The sequence below is a fragment of the Diceros bicornis genome, chromosome 7, assembly GCF_020826845.1.
Source record: "Diceros bicornis minor isolate mBicDic1 chromosome 7, mDicBic1.mat.cur, whole genome shotgun sequence".
Taxonomy (NCBI): domain Eukaryota; kingdom Metazoa; phylum Chordata; class Mammalia; order Perissodactyla; family Rhinocerotidae; genus Diceros; species Diceros bicornis.
In genome coordinates this window covers 83010300-83028756 of record NC_080746.1, presented here as the reverse complement: position 1 = coordinate 83028756, position 18457 = coordinate 83010300, and positions in this window count along the sequence as shown.

Sequence of the window (18457 nt, the reverse complement as noted above, 5' to 3'; positions counted from 1 at the left end):
ATTTGACCTTGGGACACTTATTTTTATTGGAATACCTATTTGCATTTACCCAGACACTAGCATTCCACAAAACTGATTTTGGGAAATGATTTAAGGGCTGGGAACCAAAAACACCTGGACACTCATCATTTCTCTGCCACCAAACAATTCTATGACATCAGGCAAGTTGCTTAACTTTTCTGTGCCTCTATTTCCTCAACTCTTAAGCGGGTGTAATAAGACCAATACCACTATCCTCTAAATACTGCATAGAAGAGGACAGAGGGTAATTTTGAAAAGTTACAGTGGTATATAATTGAATGCCCTTGTAAGTCAACCGGAAGAAAATAATAAAAGATAATTTACAGAATCATACTAGAAACTACTTAACTGTGTGATTCTGCTGAAGCATTTCATGTGCTAATCATGAAAATCTTAATAACATTGCTTTTAATAAAAAAGTGAAAGAATAGCTTAAATTGTTAAGCAAATGCTTTACATTATAATGCTTGTAAATTATCAATGTCTGCATAAAAATGATTCTGGTTTCTGCACTTTTACTCTAGAAACTTGATAGAAAACCTTCAGAGGCAGATGGCCGAAGGTTTCTAAATAGTTTCCCACAAAATTGTACTCATATGTAGAAACAAGCAGCATGATGTAATTTTTGGATTGTTTTCATAAAACAATGTTAATGTGTTTCACTTAATTCCCAATGCATATTCAATTATAAGATTTTTTTCTATCAAACTACAATATGTAATAGTTTTTAAATTTTTTACAGAATCATCAAATAAGACCAAAATAATCATGCATCAGTCCTTTGAAATGCATAGGGATATTGGATAAACAGTTTCAGGAGAACACAAGTTTCTCTTTCAGCATGTCACGGGGAAATTGGTTATCTTTGTTGTTGTCATGGGTTGAAAAATTTCCAGAAACATCACTGGTGTCTTGACTTGGGTTTTTAATGGTCTGTGTGGTTTTCTTAGTATGTTGTTGTTGCCAACAAGGCAAACTAGCACAAGGATGATGTATTGTCCCCCTAAAAGTGAGAGAAAGCCAAAGACATAAGGAGGGCTAACGGGAAGTTCAGGGATGCTCAGTGACTAGAATGAGCTTAAAGAGAGCAGGCAATGCAGCCTTGTCCTTCTCCTAGGCTACAAAAGGCAATGACAGTCTGGGAGAGGAAGTCAGAATGCTGCATCAAGGTTCAAGGAGGGTTAGAGAAGAATCTTGGCTTTCTCACTTTCTAGCTGTACGATCTGAGCGCAAGTCACGTGGTGGTGCTTGAACCATCGTGTTCTCTCTGGTAATATGGGGATACTATTATTTATCTCAGAGGTTGAAAGGAGTATTCAATGAAAAAATAAATCAATAATAGTGTCTGGTATATAGTAGGCACTCGGTACGTATTCATTTCAGAACATGAGTTGGGAAGAGAAACCCTTACTCTTTCCCCAACTGATGGGAGCAATATTCTCATTATTTCTAACATTCATTTCACACACACCCTTCTAATGACAAACCAGCCCATTTGAAATCCTTGGAGCAACAGAAAAAGAACATAAACATAGTGTTTACTATGGATGCTCCAAACACTCACTTCCCTTGCACATGTGGGACCTCCACCCTAGATCAGGAAACTCTGTTTGGTTCTACCTTTTGAGACCACCCAGAAGCTCCAGCTGGAGCAGTCAACTCTGGTTCATCTTCCCCGGATTGGGGGCCACGGGGGAACCTATTACACATCTGCACTGCTCTCTGTCTTGAATACCTAGTCTCTTTATAGTGTAGCTCTAAGAAATGGGCCAAAGTCTGAGCCACATGCCTTGAAGATTGTCTATCTTTTTGAGCTTTCTGCCCCTGACTCTGGCCAGGGACTCCTGGCCCTCTCAAAGGTATACGAATCATTTCTTAAATTCTGTCTATAAGCAATGTCTGCTTAAATATTTTTTATTAAATTGACCAACTCAGAAATTAATTAATATGTGTTTTCATGATGCTAAAAGAATCCCCCAAATCTTTGCTATCTAACATATTAAAGACTCTACCCTTGAACGCTGGTTCATGTTTAGCTTTCCCACTGGTTTATTGAAGACAATAATATCTCACAGCTAACAATCAGAAGGCAATATCATGCAATAATCAAGATTCAGATGATTCTGAAGTGCTACTGATCTGAGCTCAAATTGCAGATTCACTAGTAACTATTTCTATGACACTAAACAAGACACTTGGCTTCTCTCAATGTCACTTTCCTAATCAATAACATGAAGATAACAGCATCTGTCATAGGACTGTTGTGAAATGTAAATGAGAAAATACAGAGTGCAAAGCAAAATGCCTTGGTCACAGTAAATCTTCAATTGCTGTTATCTATACTTATAATTAGAATCATTACTGTATTTTTATTAAAAATAAAAATTAGGCCTAGAGAGATAGTCAAATATAAAATTGCCTTTGGATAAGTTGAATTGGGGAAAGGAGAAGATACAGCTTAATTAGAAATCCGTGAATAAAGAACTTATTTTTGGAAAATAGATCCAGTTTTGGAAAAGAATTCAGAAGATGCAAATTAGTATCTAATGGGAAGTAGCCAGCTACTTCCCAAAAGAGTCGTCTAGTTTTCCTTTATATCTCCAGTATATTAAAGAAGCACTTCTAACCAGAGGATAGTTCTCAAACTCAGCCACTAGATATATTTTGCTAGCTGAATTATATCAAAGACAGTTTAGATTTGCATTTTGTTGTAGTTTTTAGGTTAAGAATGGCTTCAGTGACATTTTACAATCTCTTTTTCTTGTATTTGTGTAGAAGATTTTTTTTCCAAGTTATTTGTCTTTTGTCATGAATATAAGAAAATTATACTTTCTATTGGTGAAATCTGGGAAGTGAAATGAGGCAGCTATTTCACTTTTTCTAGGTTTATTGAATTTGCTAACAATCAGAAAAATCTTTAACTTAGTACTGTTTTAGTAGATTTCTTTCAAGATATGCTGATTCTCAGTTAAATTGTGGTCTAGTTGCTAAATTGAAGATACCTGTTAGTGTATCTGAAATGCCACTTTTATAAACTTTTGTTTTTTACTGCAACTGAAAATGAGAAATTCAATAAAACTTGTTAGATATTCTCATATATAGTGTTTTTCTTCAAACTCTGCAATTATTTAACTAAAAGTTCATACAAATCAATATAATATTTTCAAGTTTTCCATGGTTAAGTTACATTGTAGATACATGATCCCATAATCACAATTCCTGGGTCTCTAATTACATAATGGCTATGGTTAGTGGAAAGAAGACTACAACAATTTTTTGCAATGCAGTTTAGAAATAGGATGATTTCATAGATACTCAGTGTTGCAATATTTTCAAGGGTAGAGAAATCTATTTGGATATTATGTACTGAGACTAAGACTTCACCCAATATATTCAGATAACTGCAACTAATTTTTCTGCACCGAATTTGCTTTATTTCTCCAGTTTGCTGTATTTAGATCGAGTAACAATTAAATGTGCTGAAACTGCTCTTGCGTGACAATCAAATCACAGGCCCATCAGACCACCTTAGGCCATGTTAAATCCATAGGCTTTATTTTTCGTTCTACATTTTGTGAAAAATATAATCCCTAATCTGAATGTACAGTGAAGGTAGCCTCATTTTATCCTATTTCCTTCACCATCTCCACATCCAATGTGGAGAGAACTTTGAGAATGATAAGATTTGAAAGATATGGCCTACTTTTTTCTAATTTCATATGTTGTTTATCTGCGGAAAGTAGAAAATAATCAGTGAGTCATATAGTCACAGATATGATTCCATCCCTATAACAGAAAGTGACTGAAATTCCAATCTATGTCACTTTTGAAGAATTTTAAGAGTGATCTACCTTATTATTAATTGGCACCACATCTTTTAAAAGTAATTTTGTCTAGGGGGTCGGCCCAGCGGTGCATTGGTTAAGTGTGGGCCCTCTGCTTTGGCTGCCTGGGGTTCGCAGCTTCGGATCCCGGACACGCACCGACACACCACTTGTCGAGCCATGCTGCGGTGGTGTCCCATATAAAGTAGAGGAAGATGAGCACAGATGTTAGCCCAGGGCCAATCTTCCTCAGCAAAAAAGAGGAAGATTGGCATCAGATATTAGCTCAGGGCTGATCTTCCTCACCAAAAAAAAAAAAAAAAGTAATTTTATCTATGTTCTAGTAGCCACAAAACTTTGCATCTTTCTGGACCAGTTTTTTAGTCTCCTAGAAATTTATTTCCTATATAACAGCAAATAATACTTGCTCAAATATATTTATTGTAGCATTATTTACATTAGCAAAACTTGGAAAACAATAATTTCATTTTTTGTGTGTGTGAGGAAGATCAGCCCTGAGCTAACATCTGGATGCCAATCCTCCTCTTTTTAGCTGAGGAAGATTGGCCCTGGGCTAACATCCATGTCTATCTTCCTCTACTTTACATGGGATGCCACCACACCATGGCTCAACAAGCAGTGCGTCGGTGCGTGCCCGAGATCTGAACCTGCGGACCTTCGAACCCAGGGCCACCGCAGCAGAGGGCACACGCTTAACCACTGTGCCACCAGGCTGGCCCCAATAAAATTTGCAACAGTAGAGTGATTTAGGTGACTTGTTTTTCAATTTGATGAACTATAAAGAGCCACTAAACATGGTAGTCATGTAAATTATTATAACACCTATAACAATGCCTGTATCTATGGAAAAATGTTTAATGTTTGATATGGAATCAAAATGGTATTTATTCATATTCACAACTACGAAGCTATTCGTATAGAGAAGAGAATATGAAAACTGAAGACAGATATTCAAGGTATGGATTAGAGGGAGCTTTTCTCCCTCTCTCCCTTCTTTCCTTCCTTCATTATTTTCTTCAGTATTAATAAATGTCATTTGTAAAATGAATAAAAATTAGGGGAAAAATGAATATATTGTATCATCCCTTCTCAAAATATCTGTATTAGCGGGGGCAGCCCAGTGGCGCAAGTGGTTAAGTGTGCGTGCTGCGGCGGCCCGGGGTTCGCCAGTTCGGATCCCGGGCGCGCACCAACGCACCGCTTGGCAAGCCATGCTGTGGCGGCGTCCCATATAAAGTGGAGGAAGACGACCACGGATGTTAGCCCAGGGCCAGTCTTCCTCAGCAAAAAAAAAAAAAAATAATAAAAATAAAGAGGAAGATTGGCAGATGTTAGCACAGGGCTGATCTTCCTCACACAAAAAAAATAGCTGTATTAGCAAAAAAACTTTCTATTATACTTACACATGAAGTGGATAATTGATTTGCTTTCTGGTTGGTATCACACAGTGGCAAACTTTCACCTAAAATACTGAATATTGACATAAGCACACAAATATATTTGTTCAAATTATTCATATAGTTGCCTTCATTTTTCATGCCAGTATCTGGATAAAAAAAGGAAGCAATCAGGCAACTATATACTATGCTGAACAAGCAATTGATCAGGCAAACTTCCTAAACTAACTGTTTCAAAGATTACATAATACCTAATTAAACTGGATAATACAGTAAATCCAATGAACAAATTAGTCTCAGAGAAGAAAATCATATTTAAGATTGATACATATTTTCCAGAGCAATTAGAGTGTTCAGTCTAAAGTATTGAAAAATACTTTGAAGGCTAGATTCCAAACATCTGTAGCGTGTCTTATATTAAAATCTAATTCTCTATGGCTGCTCTCTGTGTTTTGTAATCTTGATAGAAATTCTCAATTTAGCAGCAAGATATTATGGGAGGTATGTTTGACAGGGGAGCCAAAGACCTGTGTTCTAAACCCAGTCTGGTACACTCTCTCATTGACCTTGGGCAAAGTAATAAATCTCTCTGGAATTTGGTTTCTTCAATTGCGAAATTAAAGAGATAGTCTATAATTGCCCTGTAGGTTTTAGGATACCAGTATTCATTAATAGGACTCCGAAAATAAAGCCTTTATTTGGATCTGGTTTTCTCCATGGATGAAGTAGATGATTACCTATTTAGTTCATGGCAAGAATTTTGGGACAAAAAATATCTCTCCTTATAGTCTTAGGGACTAAAAGTTCCTTAAGGACTTCAGCTGATCAAGGCATATTATTTTCCAAGAGGACTTTTATTAGCTAATTAGAATTTTAGCAAGTATGAGGTTTCTGATTAAGCTAGCTCTTCTCTTTGTCCCTTAGTATGAGTTTGGAACCCTGAGGTCCCCAGTACATTGTGATGGACCAGGATACAGGGCATTGGCAGGTTAATGGCAGGCCTTGTGATGTTTGGGGAAATGGAATTAAGTAGGAAATGTGAATGGAAAGAAGTAGAAACAGCAAGACAATACAATTCTTTCAAAATATTGCATTCTACTAGCTCTTTTGTAGTCCAAGAGATGAGTCAGCAAGGGAGGCTGGTAATTTTGAGGGATAGCTTCTCAGCAGATCAGATTAAGAAAAGTAGATTAGGAATTTTGTAAACACGAAAGCTGTCTCAAGGACTTTCAAAGCAAGAAGGATACAGTTAATTAGGTAAATTATTTGTCTCCAAAATAAAGTCACATCATTCTGTCCCTAGCCAGAGGAATTTTCCTCATTTTTTTTCAGTCCAAGCTAATCTATCTCTTTGAATCCTCCTGAATACATTTTATTTCCAAATTGCATGCATTTGTGTCATAGAAATATTCCCACAAGTTGCTTTCTTTCAACTTGGCTTCTTGGTAAAGCAAACAGCTTGTTTTACCTTAGATGACCGTAATAGTAAATGTCTGGTTGGCTTTGGGGAACGGCCTGTTGTATGAGAAGGTAGCAATTATTCCCCAACTGAAGAGGCTTACTGTTTTCTTTTCCTAATCCTCCGTGGATGAAGTATTTAAGAACCCTGATAAAAATAATAGATTATTTGAAATCTTTCTTGCTTTGCCCATTAAATGCACGTTACAAAATTAACTAGGCATTCTGGAATCAGGGAACTCATTAAACTTTTAGGATTTAATTCTCTCCATTTATGTTTTAATTTCCTATTTATCATCCACCTCTAATTTTTAAATTTACCTAAAAACCAGACTGGAAATCAAACTGAAAACTGAAGTTCCTATTCACTGGAAAATGTTTCACAAGAAAATATGAATTGCCTTTAATTGCTCCAGGATTGCTATTACTTAGCTTTTGTTTGGGGGAAAAAATCTCAGAAGGGTAAAATCCCAACCACCATTATCAGTTTTGTTTAAACAAAGCATAGAGGTTACATTGATCCATTATACTTTATTGGCTTTCCTCATGGTTGATCTGAGCAATTCAGAATGGATTTTTTTCCCTAATTTACGTTATACATGAAGTTTCTAAAATTCACCAGTTATATTATCTTCTAAATGTTTTTCTACACATACAACCAGCTTAATTAAAAGTTACACCAGAGAAAACGAATAGTAAGAGGAATTAAGAATCACATCCACCTGTTTAAAGGATAAAATTTTATAGAAACCAATTCATATCAAGTTTACAAAGGCAAATTTCAAAACACTATTAAAAAATAATTCCATTTTTGTAAATATGCATGCATACAAAATATTTGTATAATAAGATTTTGAGTTGCTTTAATTTAATTTTGTTTTGTATTTGAAAAGGTCTGCATTGCAAATGTATCAGTTTTGTAACAAAAATAAGCAATGAAAATTTTCTTTAAAAACTAAATAAGGTCACTACAATGGTTAGGAATTTTTTCAGCTACTTCATGTTTCATTATATATAGTACAGTCTTCAATAAATTAAGCAGTCAAGGAGAGAAAAGTAGTAATTTTTACTTATAAATGAAAATAGTATTTATTATTTCTGTAACTTCCTAAAATGCACTATTACATGTATTTATTTATTTATTTATTTGTGTGTGAGGAAGATTAGCCCTGAGCTAACATCTGTTGTCAATCCTCCTCTTTTTGCTGAGGATGATTGGCCCTGGGCTAACATCCATGCCCATCTTCCTCTACTTTACATGGGACCCCACCACAGCATGGCTTGACAAGCGGTGCGTCGGTGTGTGCCCCGGATGCGAACCTGCGAACCCGGGGCCGCATAAGCAGACCGTGTGAACTTAACTGCTACCCCACTGGGCCAGCCCCCTATTTTTATTTTTTTGATTTTAAACATTTATAATTCTTCACAGGCATGTTTGACATCAATACCTTTATCACAAGCAGGAAAGGCTAAGTGATCAATAGTGCTGGTGTTTTGACTACGTCGATGATGTTTCCCCGTGCACTTGGATTTAGGAGAATTAAGTTGTAGCTTTAGACAAGTTTGGCCAAATGTTTTCCCCGTTGTTCATGATGGCTGTCCCTACAGATGTGGACCGTAGGGAAACAATCTTCTCAGAATAGGTCTTTCTTCTACTGATGAAACTTGAATCAAATCATTATCATCTCGTGTACTCCTATCTCAAGAAAATATTGTGTCAGATGATTTGAGTTTCACACTTCTTTTTGAATAGCTTTGCATTTCAATTTCAATGAAAATTATTCCTTTTTTTAAAAAAATGTTTTAGTTGGAAATGATCTCAAACTTGTAGAAACGTTGCAAGAAGAAGAATAGCAGGATGAACATTCAAATACCCCGTACCCAGATTCACCGATTGTTACCATTTTCCTCCACTTGCTTTATCATTTGCTCTTTCCCTGCATATGAGCCTAGGTTGGGTACGTCATGTCCCTTACTCCTAAATACTTCAGTGTATACTTCACGGGGTAAAAATGTCCTCTTACATAATCACAGGACAGTTATCAACTTCAGTAAATCTAACTTTGATACAGTACTTTTTACCTCTAGTATGAATTCTAATTTTGTCAATTGGCTCACAAATGATCTTTATACACACTTCATTGTGGTACTTCAGTGTTAGAACACTGACTTCATTCATTGAGGAAAATATCACAAAGACAATCAGATGAAACTTGCGGTAATATCTACATGAGATGTTGTCCACGCTATTCCAAGGCGCTGCCTTTATAAGAATCCACAGCACAAACTTGGGTGGAGTCTCATGAGCAGAAATAGCTGTGTGCCTCCTGAATACCCATGGACACTGAGCATGCTTTCATGTTTATTTTGGTTACCAAGAAATCTAAAGCTGGAATTAGGTGGGAACTCTTGCAAGAATGTATGATGGCTTGTTTTTCTTTGTACTATGCCCAGATTTATTATTTGTTTTCTCTTACTGTTCTAGCTCAGGCTGATATAACAAATTACCAGAGACTGGGTGGCTTATAAACAACAGAAATTTATTGCTCACAGTTCTGGAGGCTGGAAGTCTGAGATCAGGGTGCCAGCATGGTTGGGTTTGGGTGAAAACCCTCTTTCTGGATGCAGATTGCTCACTTCTCCTTGTATTCTCACATGGCAGAGAGAGAGTGAGCCAGTTTAGTGCTAGATTAGTGGTCTTTTTACCAGGGCGCTAATCCCATTCATGAGGGCTCCACCCTCATGACCTAATCACCTCTCAAAGGTGCCACCTCCAAATACCATCACAATAGGGATTAGATTTCAACACTTGAATTTTGGGGAGACACAACATTTGATCTGTAACACTTACTTTCCTTTGTTCCAATTTTCTCATCTATTTACTTTACCCTTAATACTGCCTTAATTCCTTCTAGAACAAAGGCCAGGTATAAATAAATAGACAGAATACATACATGCATATATACATGCCTAAGTAGGCAAAAATGTCATGTATATGATATTGTAATTAGACTTAAGACAAATAAAGAGACTCCATGCCCTAACCAGATGTCGTGGGTAGCATCTCCTCACACACCCCTTTCTCTATCAGCTGCCACCTTTCCAGCAGAGAATCAGGTGCCAAATTCACATCCTCTTAGAAGGATATCTCTGATTCTCTTACCAATCTCGGGAGTCCGAGCAACCCAACCAGAGATTCTAATCAGGACGGGCCATTGCCAACTGTGCAAAGACACATACAGGTGACATGTAGACGTGTAGACGCATCAAATGCATCAAATCCCCTTGACAGTTTGACAAAGAAGGCTTTGTAGCATTCGTGCTGCTAAATTTAATTCACTTTCACATTCCAGACCCCTTTTGGTGTCTGGCCTCGTTCATACCCTAAGCTGTTCGGTGAAGGCTAAAGTCACACATGGGAGCCAACTGCAGGAAATGGAGACTTTTCTGGCTTCCAGAACAATGGTTTTTGTTCTCCTTTTGCATTTTGAAAAACTTTTTGATCAAAACTCTAAATGGAGCTGACTCAATCCAGAACACTTTTGCAGTGAAACATCAGAGACTGCAGGTCAGATATAAAAACACGCTATTTAGAGAGCACTTCCTTGAGAGTTCTTTACTAAACACGTCTTCTCCTTGCAGGTCAGGGAGTTGTTTCCCGGGCGGGAAGCTCCATGCTGACCTACGTCGAGTTGTCCCTAAGGACAGAATGGGAGACTGGAATGGTTTTATTGACCCGTCACTTGAGAATAGATTTGACAGCTTGGAAAACATAGCCACGCTCAGGACTTTGCCTGATTTTCGCAGCAACCCAGCAAACCGGTGAGATAATCTCAACACGAATCGTGACGCCTGTTCTGTAGAATAGGAAACTGTGACCCAGTGAGCTCAAAGCTGCCCAAGATCAGGAAGGGTCTGCCTGCACCCTGTTTGTTCTTTTGCAAACCCCAAACCAAACCCATTCCTTACCCACTTCACTGATGGCATTGCCATGGTTTCAATCTTCCAGGATAAATTGATTAATCTTCAACTTTTCCTTCTCTGGAACTCTCCACACTTTGTGAAGAAGCCAAGCCCTGTTGTCTCTACTCCAAAGGTCTCTGCCCCACCGTTTTCTAACCAGTCAGCCTGCTACCAGCTTCTCTCTGACGCCAATACAAATCTGTTGCCAGAGTGGTCTCTCTAACATAAATAAGTAATCATGACCCTTCTTGCTTTAGAATCTACAGTGGATTTCTGCTGCAGGTAAGAAGTTAAGATTGCTCAAGCTGCCAAGCAGAGGCCTCCACTGTTAACGTGCAACTTACTTACTTATTTATTTAGTTATTTACTTAGCGAGGAAGACAAGCCCTGAGCTAACATCCGATGCCAATCCTCCCTTTTTTGCTGAGGAAGATTGGACTGGGCTAATATCTCTGCCCATCTTCCTCTTCTTTATATGGGATGCTGCCACAGTACGGCTTGGCAAGCGGTCACATCAGTCCACAACAGGGATCCGAACCTGCAAACCCCGGGCCGTTGAAGCAGAGCGCGCGCACTTAACTGCTACGCCACCTGTTGGCCATACATTCCCAACCTGTAACTTATATTACAAGCACCACATTCTCCTTGCTATTCTCCTAAAGAACTATTCCTCCTTTAGCTGCTGGGTCTTTACTCAAGCTACTGGTGCCATTCCCAAAACCCATCCTTAAGGATTTGGCTCAAACATGCCTCCTGCTGGAAAGCTCCTGTATTTCTCCATTTCAAGTGACTCTTGGTTCACTTCTATTTTAATACTCACTGGAATCCAACCTTTTACTAATTATTTCTGTGTGTCTGGTTCCACGCCAGGCTAGAAATTCTGTAAGGGCAAGGCCCAAGTCTTTTTTATTTGTCGTTCTCTACATCCACTTCAGTGCTTCACGTTAGTAGGCGTTCAGTATGTGTTTGCCGGGTTAAATTACCTGAGGGTCTGAGGACTCTGGGTTAGGGTACTATCCCCATTTTTATTAACATGAGGAAGCTGCCTGAAAGGGCAGCACTTGGAGCAAGCACATCCGTTTCCTCTAACTGTGGTTAGGGCATCAGAACACCAAAGGCAGAGCTACGCTCTGAGAGCCTGGGAGAGGAGACAGGTAAATCAGGAACGGGAAGCTTCAGTGCTGATGGCATTTTTGCATAGGTCGGGGTAAGGAAGGTGGCCTATAAAGGGATACACAAGCTTGCAGGGAAAACAAGAGGGGCAACAGAGAGGTGGAAGGGAAGGAAAGAAGGAAGCTGGCATTTTTTATAAGCACCATTCCTGCAACAGGCACTTCAGCTAGGTTTATATTTAACCCTCACGCTAGCCAGGAAAAGAAGTTCTTATGCCAGCTATTAACTTATTTAATAATAGAGTGATCGAGACTCAATGAGGTTTAGCGAATTTGAACCCAGGTACATCTGATTATAAGCCTATTGTGTTCTCTGCCATGTTAACTTGGATAAGATGGATGTTTGGGTGGGGATGAATAGAGGTGTGAAAAGACGCAAATAGGGGATGGATGATCAGGTGTTATTAGGAAATGTCTATTTCATTTATGATTTTGCCTTTGGTTTCTTTTTTTGAAGAACAAAGGAAAGTATATTCTGACAGGAAAAATAGACTTCAGATCAGATTTCAAACTCGTGTCTCATTAAGCCTCTGCCCTTTTCCTCATCTAAAGCCTTCCTATCTCCAATTGTACATTCTGCAGCCTGTCTTGGTTCTGGGGGCAAAGGGTGTAGGTGGACATGGTGAGAGAGGTGGCTTTTTATATAATCACTTTCTTTTATGGAATGAACTATGGTGTGAAAATTAGTCTTCATCTTTTAGACCATAAATCTGAGTGGGGCATGTTGTCTGGGCAAAAACCGGTAGCAACTTGGTAAGTGTTTATTGCCAAAAGCAATAGCATCATGACAGCAGATAATTATGAACAGTGTTAGCGAGCAGCGCTGGGAAGAGATGGCTCAGAGAAGAAGGGACCAGGGGCTCTGGCTGAAACCAACCCAATTCTCAAACCCTTGCCTCTGATCCACCTTTAAGCTCAATCCACTTTCTTCCTTGAAGAGCAAGGGGCTTGTTTGGAGTGAAGAAACCCCTTGAGAATCACCTGGAACCAGGAATAATATGATGATCAAGGGTGAGGAGGGTTAAAAAGTGTTGGTTTTCCAGTGCGGGTTCCTGAGGACCCTTGTTATTTAGGCTTTTTCACCCAGTTTTTGCTCGTGATTTCCAGTGGGTGCATTTAACTAGGTGCAACAGCTGGATCTTGCTGTCTCTTTCTCTTGGTCTGGAGTCAACTTGTGAATGAGGGCAATTCACCCTCCGCAGCATGGTTGGGAGAAAAAAATCTAGCGAATCCATGCTGTGAGGGAAATGTCTGCTCTGGGTCTCTCTTTCACGGGGAAGGAAGAATAAAGGAGGCAGTCAGGCTGCTACCTGGCAGTGTCTGGGAGCAGGGTGTCGTCTGGTCTGGACGCAGGGTTTCCTGCTGGAGTTCAAGAGGCCCTCTGTTACATAAGATCTGGCTGGCGTTGCTCTGTAGGCAAAGCCACTGTCTGAAGGCCACACCCCACTCCTGCTTTCGGGGGCTTTTGCCATGGGGCTTCAATGCTTCCTTCCTCTCAACAAGACACTCTTGTCTACAAGGCTTCATTTTATCTGAACCTGTGCCCTTCCTGTGAGCAAATTTCTCCCAGAGCAAATGAGGCACAGCTACTACCAGAACATTGTGTTGGTCTAATCTCATCAGGGATTTCAGTCTTCTAGCAAGTGAATTATCCACATAAATCGTGACTAACCAATTGATCTGTAGAAAAAACTATCCAAGGAGGATCAAGATCTTTCTTTAAAAGTATTATCTACTTCTTTCTTAGAACATTCTGAATGTAACCCGAGGTCATAATTAAATGTGTTGATTTATTTTACGGTGTGGTACGATGATGATTTCCTCAGGCAGAGGTGAAAGGAGAGTATTTGGCAATGGTACATAGTGGAGCTAACTAATCAGATGGGTGCTGGCCGTGAATGACCCACGTGGTCTAATTCGTGAGCCCCTGGAGATTATCAGCCCTGTCCTTAGGGGTCAGTGCCCTCTAACTAAATACTGGCCAGCTGACTCACATTTATAAAGTACCTACTTTACTGATTTTAGCTAATTTAATCCTCACATGACATTATGATGTAGGTAAAATTATTTACATTTTATAGAGGAAAAAGGAGTCAGAAAGGCCAAGCAATTTGCTTAATGTCACACTACAAGTAAGCAACAAAGCCAAGATTTGAACACTCGTCTGCCTGACAGCAATGTCATCTACAGCACGTTGTCTTCTTCATTCCTCTTGTCTCTAATTGTCTGCTATAGAGAAACTACACAGACGAGTATATTAACCTGGTAGTCTCATTTGAACATCACTTGGTCCTCTCTCCTTTATTATTTCAGTAAACAAGCATTTGTCGAATGCAATGCCTACAACGTGCCAGGCACAGAAAAGTCAAATGGCCTATACAGTGAATGAGCCCTGAATACTGGTTTATTAGTACCGTGTTCTATATCCAACCTACTCGAGTAATCTTTACCACGTTAGCCAAATGTGAGTGCCACGACCTCTCCCATAAGACAAAATTGTTATCCTTTGGCCTTGTGGAGACACTTTAGGTTTTATTTCCCACTTCATGTTTAGTGGATGAGACAATTGGAACGCTAACTCTGGATAAGAGGGTTATTGATAACAAACATCTCCCTTGCCCTCTGCCCACCTGCCTGATTCCCATCAACTTACAACACACAGTTAAGGAGAACATGCTCAGCAATCCATATGCGTTGGTACCAGTACAGGTGAGAGGAAAAAGTCTCTCTTGGTCATAATTCATTCCATGTGTATTTATTGGGTGCCCACTATGTGTCAGACACTACTATGGGAACCGATCTTCATGTTTATTCCAGGTCTAACAGTGCTACCCAATCCTTGTTCTATTTGAAGCAGCACTTGTACTTCTGTATTTCATAACCTTGCTTCAAGCCTTTTCCCTAGTTACAGCCAAGAGCAACACGAAGTCTTTGAGGCAGAGTTTATAACCTTGTTTTTCTATTACTAATATAGCATGCTGTTCTCATCGTAGGTCTGAGTTGGTTATTGACATGGTGAGATTTTGGAATGTTTTCTCAGAGGGCCGACAGTAAAAAGAAAGCAACAACAACAAAAAAAGCACAAAGAGTTCAGAACAACTAGGTTCCTTCCAGAAAAGTCTACATGAAGGAATTCATTTTCTTTAGCACCCTAAAACCAAATGTTTGGCATCATAGGACAGGTCTGGGTATTTTCTGAAAAAAATGATTGAGGAGAGCTGGGAAGTATGTGAGGCTGACCCTGTCACTCCTCCTCTTGACTCTTCAATGGCTCTTCACCATCTCTTGGGTGGATACAAACTCCTCGGTGTGACATGTGAGGCCTTTATGATTCAATAACTCTTCCTTCTTTCAGCATCAGCTCAAGAATCACCTCTTCCAAGAAAGCGTTCTGGGTATGGCTGCCCCAATACATCTGGCCAGCCCTTCTTTATTTTCCTACTCCACTATTCAACAACATTTATCATGTTGAATTTCAGTATTAATTCAGCACTTAGGCTCCACAGTCCGAACGCCGGAGATTAAAACCTGATTTCCACATTTAGTTGCCTGACTTTCAGCAAATTTCTTAATATCTTTGAATGTTTGGCTCAAAGATGTTAAGAGATTTCCTTATTGTTATACAGTTTCCTTATCAGTAGAATGGAATAATAATAATAGTATCTTTCTAACAGGTTTGTAATGAGGATTAAATGAAATAATATGGATAAAGTAGCTATCATCATATGTGACTTACAGATCTCAACAAATCTTACACCTTATTATTATTGCATGCCTATTTGTTCTACTGGACAGTGAATTTTTCAAGTGCAAAATCTGTGTCACTTATATTTGTATTTAGTGTCTGGTGATGTTCATATTTAATTCATAAAAAAGCTTCATAGAATAAGGTACAATTCGTTATGGGCTATATTAATTAGGATAACACTAAGCAATAACAAAATAAGATAAAACAATACGAGTTCACTTCTTGGTTCTGTAAAATTCCAAACACATGTGTCTGATCATCAGGGATCTCTCCTCCAAAGTGTAATACAGAAACCCAGGATCCTTCCAACATGTGGCTCCTCCATTGACAACACATAGCTTCCAAGATCATCACGCTCGTCTGTACCTAAATGGGAAAATGGGAAAGAGTAGGGAGAAGGCACACTTGCTTCTTGACCACCTCAGCCCAGAAATAGTAGCATCAATTCTGCTGACGTTCCATTGTAAAAACTGTACCCTTGGTCCCACAACTCTATGCTATGGCAGAGGTGGGCAATCCACCATTTCTAATATGTCTTGAAGAATTTCATGAGTAGAAGATAACAGGGAAGGGTATTCCAGGGAAAAGAAAAGATGAGTGATGGAGGAAGGAAAGTTTAGGGTTAGAGAATCAACAAGCTCCACATTTCAGCACAAATATGGGATATGTGCTGGGCAGTACAGGAGATAAGAACGGGAGGTTGGACTCAGTATGTGCACTTCATTACGAATGTTCACTTGGCATCATACTCAGCCTGGGGCTCCTTCCTTCCAAAGCCTGGCTTCACATACGGCCTCAAACTCCAAAGTGAAATTGGAAAATGGGAAAATGCCTGAGCCCATTAGGTAATGACTGATTGTGACCATTTTAAGTAGGATTGCCAGATTTAGCAAATAAAAATATAAGATGCCTGGTTAAATTTGAATTTAAGATTAAAAAAGCCTTTTAAAGACGTATAAGTCTCATAAAACATTTGGGACATTATACTAAAAAATTATTTGTTGCTTATCTGCAGTTCAAATTTAACTGGGCGTCCTGTATGTTATCTGACAACTCTCGTTTTAAGAAGAAGAGGAGATGTCTAAATCACTTTCCTCTTAGTTGTCATTGTAATTCCCTGTACGTTAGATAAACATTTTAGGGATTTTCCCCTTTCCCAGTCACACTTTCTTATTTTACACCAAATAATCATCCTCTGCCAAATCATCCTTTCAAGTTGACTCAAATGGTGAAGAAGAGAGATGCATTCTGGGGAATCACAGTTGATCTTAAGGCTACTCAGCCCATTATATGACAGGACTGTAAGTAGGGATTACAAGTTCTATGGACATTTTCTATAGCATCTGCCCTTTTAAGAGCTAGCGCTGAAGGCTAGTTACAAAGCTGTCATCCATCGACCAGATCATCAACACATCTGTAGTCCATCGACTAGATCAATTTGTTAATGATGCCAAGTTTTGTTTTCCTGGGAAGGTTCAGATTTTATCCTAGACCAGGCTGTACCTCTAATACAAGCCAGTTATCTTGTAAATAAACAGTTTTGGTAGAGCAAGAATAACAGTAGGAGTAGTAGTAATAGCATCTTTATTGATCACTTAGGGCAGCGGCTTTTACAGTTTTTTTCATATGAATTATCTCATTTAATTTTAATAAGATAAACTTTGTCATAGAGAAGTTAACTCCCAAGTCTAAACAGCTAGTAAAGGGAAAAGCCAAGGCCCCTGGGTTAAGGACTGGTGTGAGCCAGTGGGTAGTAGCTGGCTGCATTGGTGAAAACTGCCTCCCTACTGGGACGATGACTCAAAGCATCGACTCTTCCATATTGAAGCGCAGTCTTGGAGCGAGCCAGTTGACTCAGGTGCCTCTTTAACTTCTCTGTATTGTAGTTTCCTTACCTATAAAGGGGAATTATGGTAGCAACTTTATAAAGTTATAGCTTAAAATTGAGTTATTTTGTGCAAATAACCTCACATAACATAGAGTGTCAATAAATAGTAATCAATATTGTGACTATGAATATTCACTCCCATCCAAACTGGTTTGCACAGATTTTTCTTGTCTTTATAGAAATGAGGTCCCAAGGTTCACTTGTGGATAAAATAGAAAAAACAACTCTCTGCTATTTCTCTACATACCCTTCATCCTATTAGTATAATATCTTGTATGTGTGTTTTAAATAAATGATAGATGTAGAGCAACAGATATCACTTTGAAAACTAAGAAATAAAGGAAACAGAAACTCAGCACTCTTCAATGCTTCTTAGTTCAAAAACATGATGATATTCTTTCATTTTGTTTTCTGATGGAATGGCTGTCTTTCCTAACGACTTAGTTACTTGTTCCTACCAAATAAATTAAAACAAGAAAGCCATTTGTTGATGGGAACTATGTGATTGATGCTTTGACAAGAAAACGCTGAATTGCTGATATCACACTCAAAACAATTCCTTGGTATCTACTTTCTGTTTTCAGATACACCACGTACACACTCCTCTTTGTGCCTTTGGTTATGTTAGTCTCACCTGTCTCTTTTCTGCATTTCTACCCTTTATTCCAGTTCCCGCTGCTTCAAGTTTCACCCTGTAGGTCTACAGAAAAAAATGCTGACTATTTCTGAGCACCCAGTCTTTTCTGACCAATCCCTTTCCCAAACTCGTGTAGGAGTTCGAGTCTTTCCGATAACTATAAGTTGGCATCATGTTACTTTGTAAAATTCATACAGATAGATCTGGTTGGTAGAGACAGCATGAGTTTAGAATTCAAGTCCCTGTTGTTGCACTTCCAGGGAACTGAACAGAGTTAGTCTTATCTTTCCCACCACTATTTCAGTATGGATACATTAGAGACGTTTAA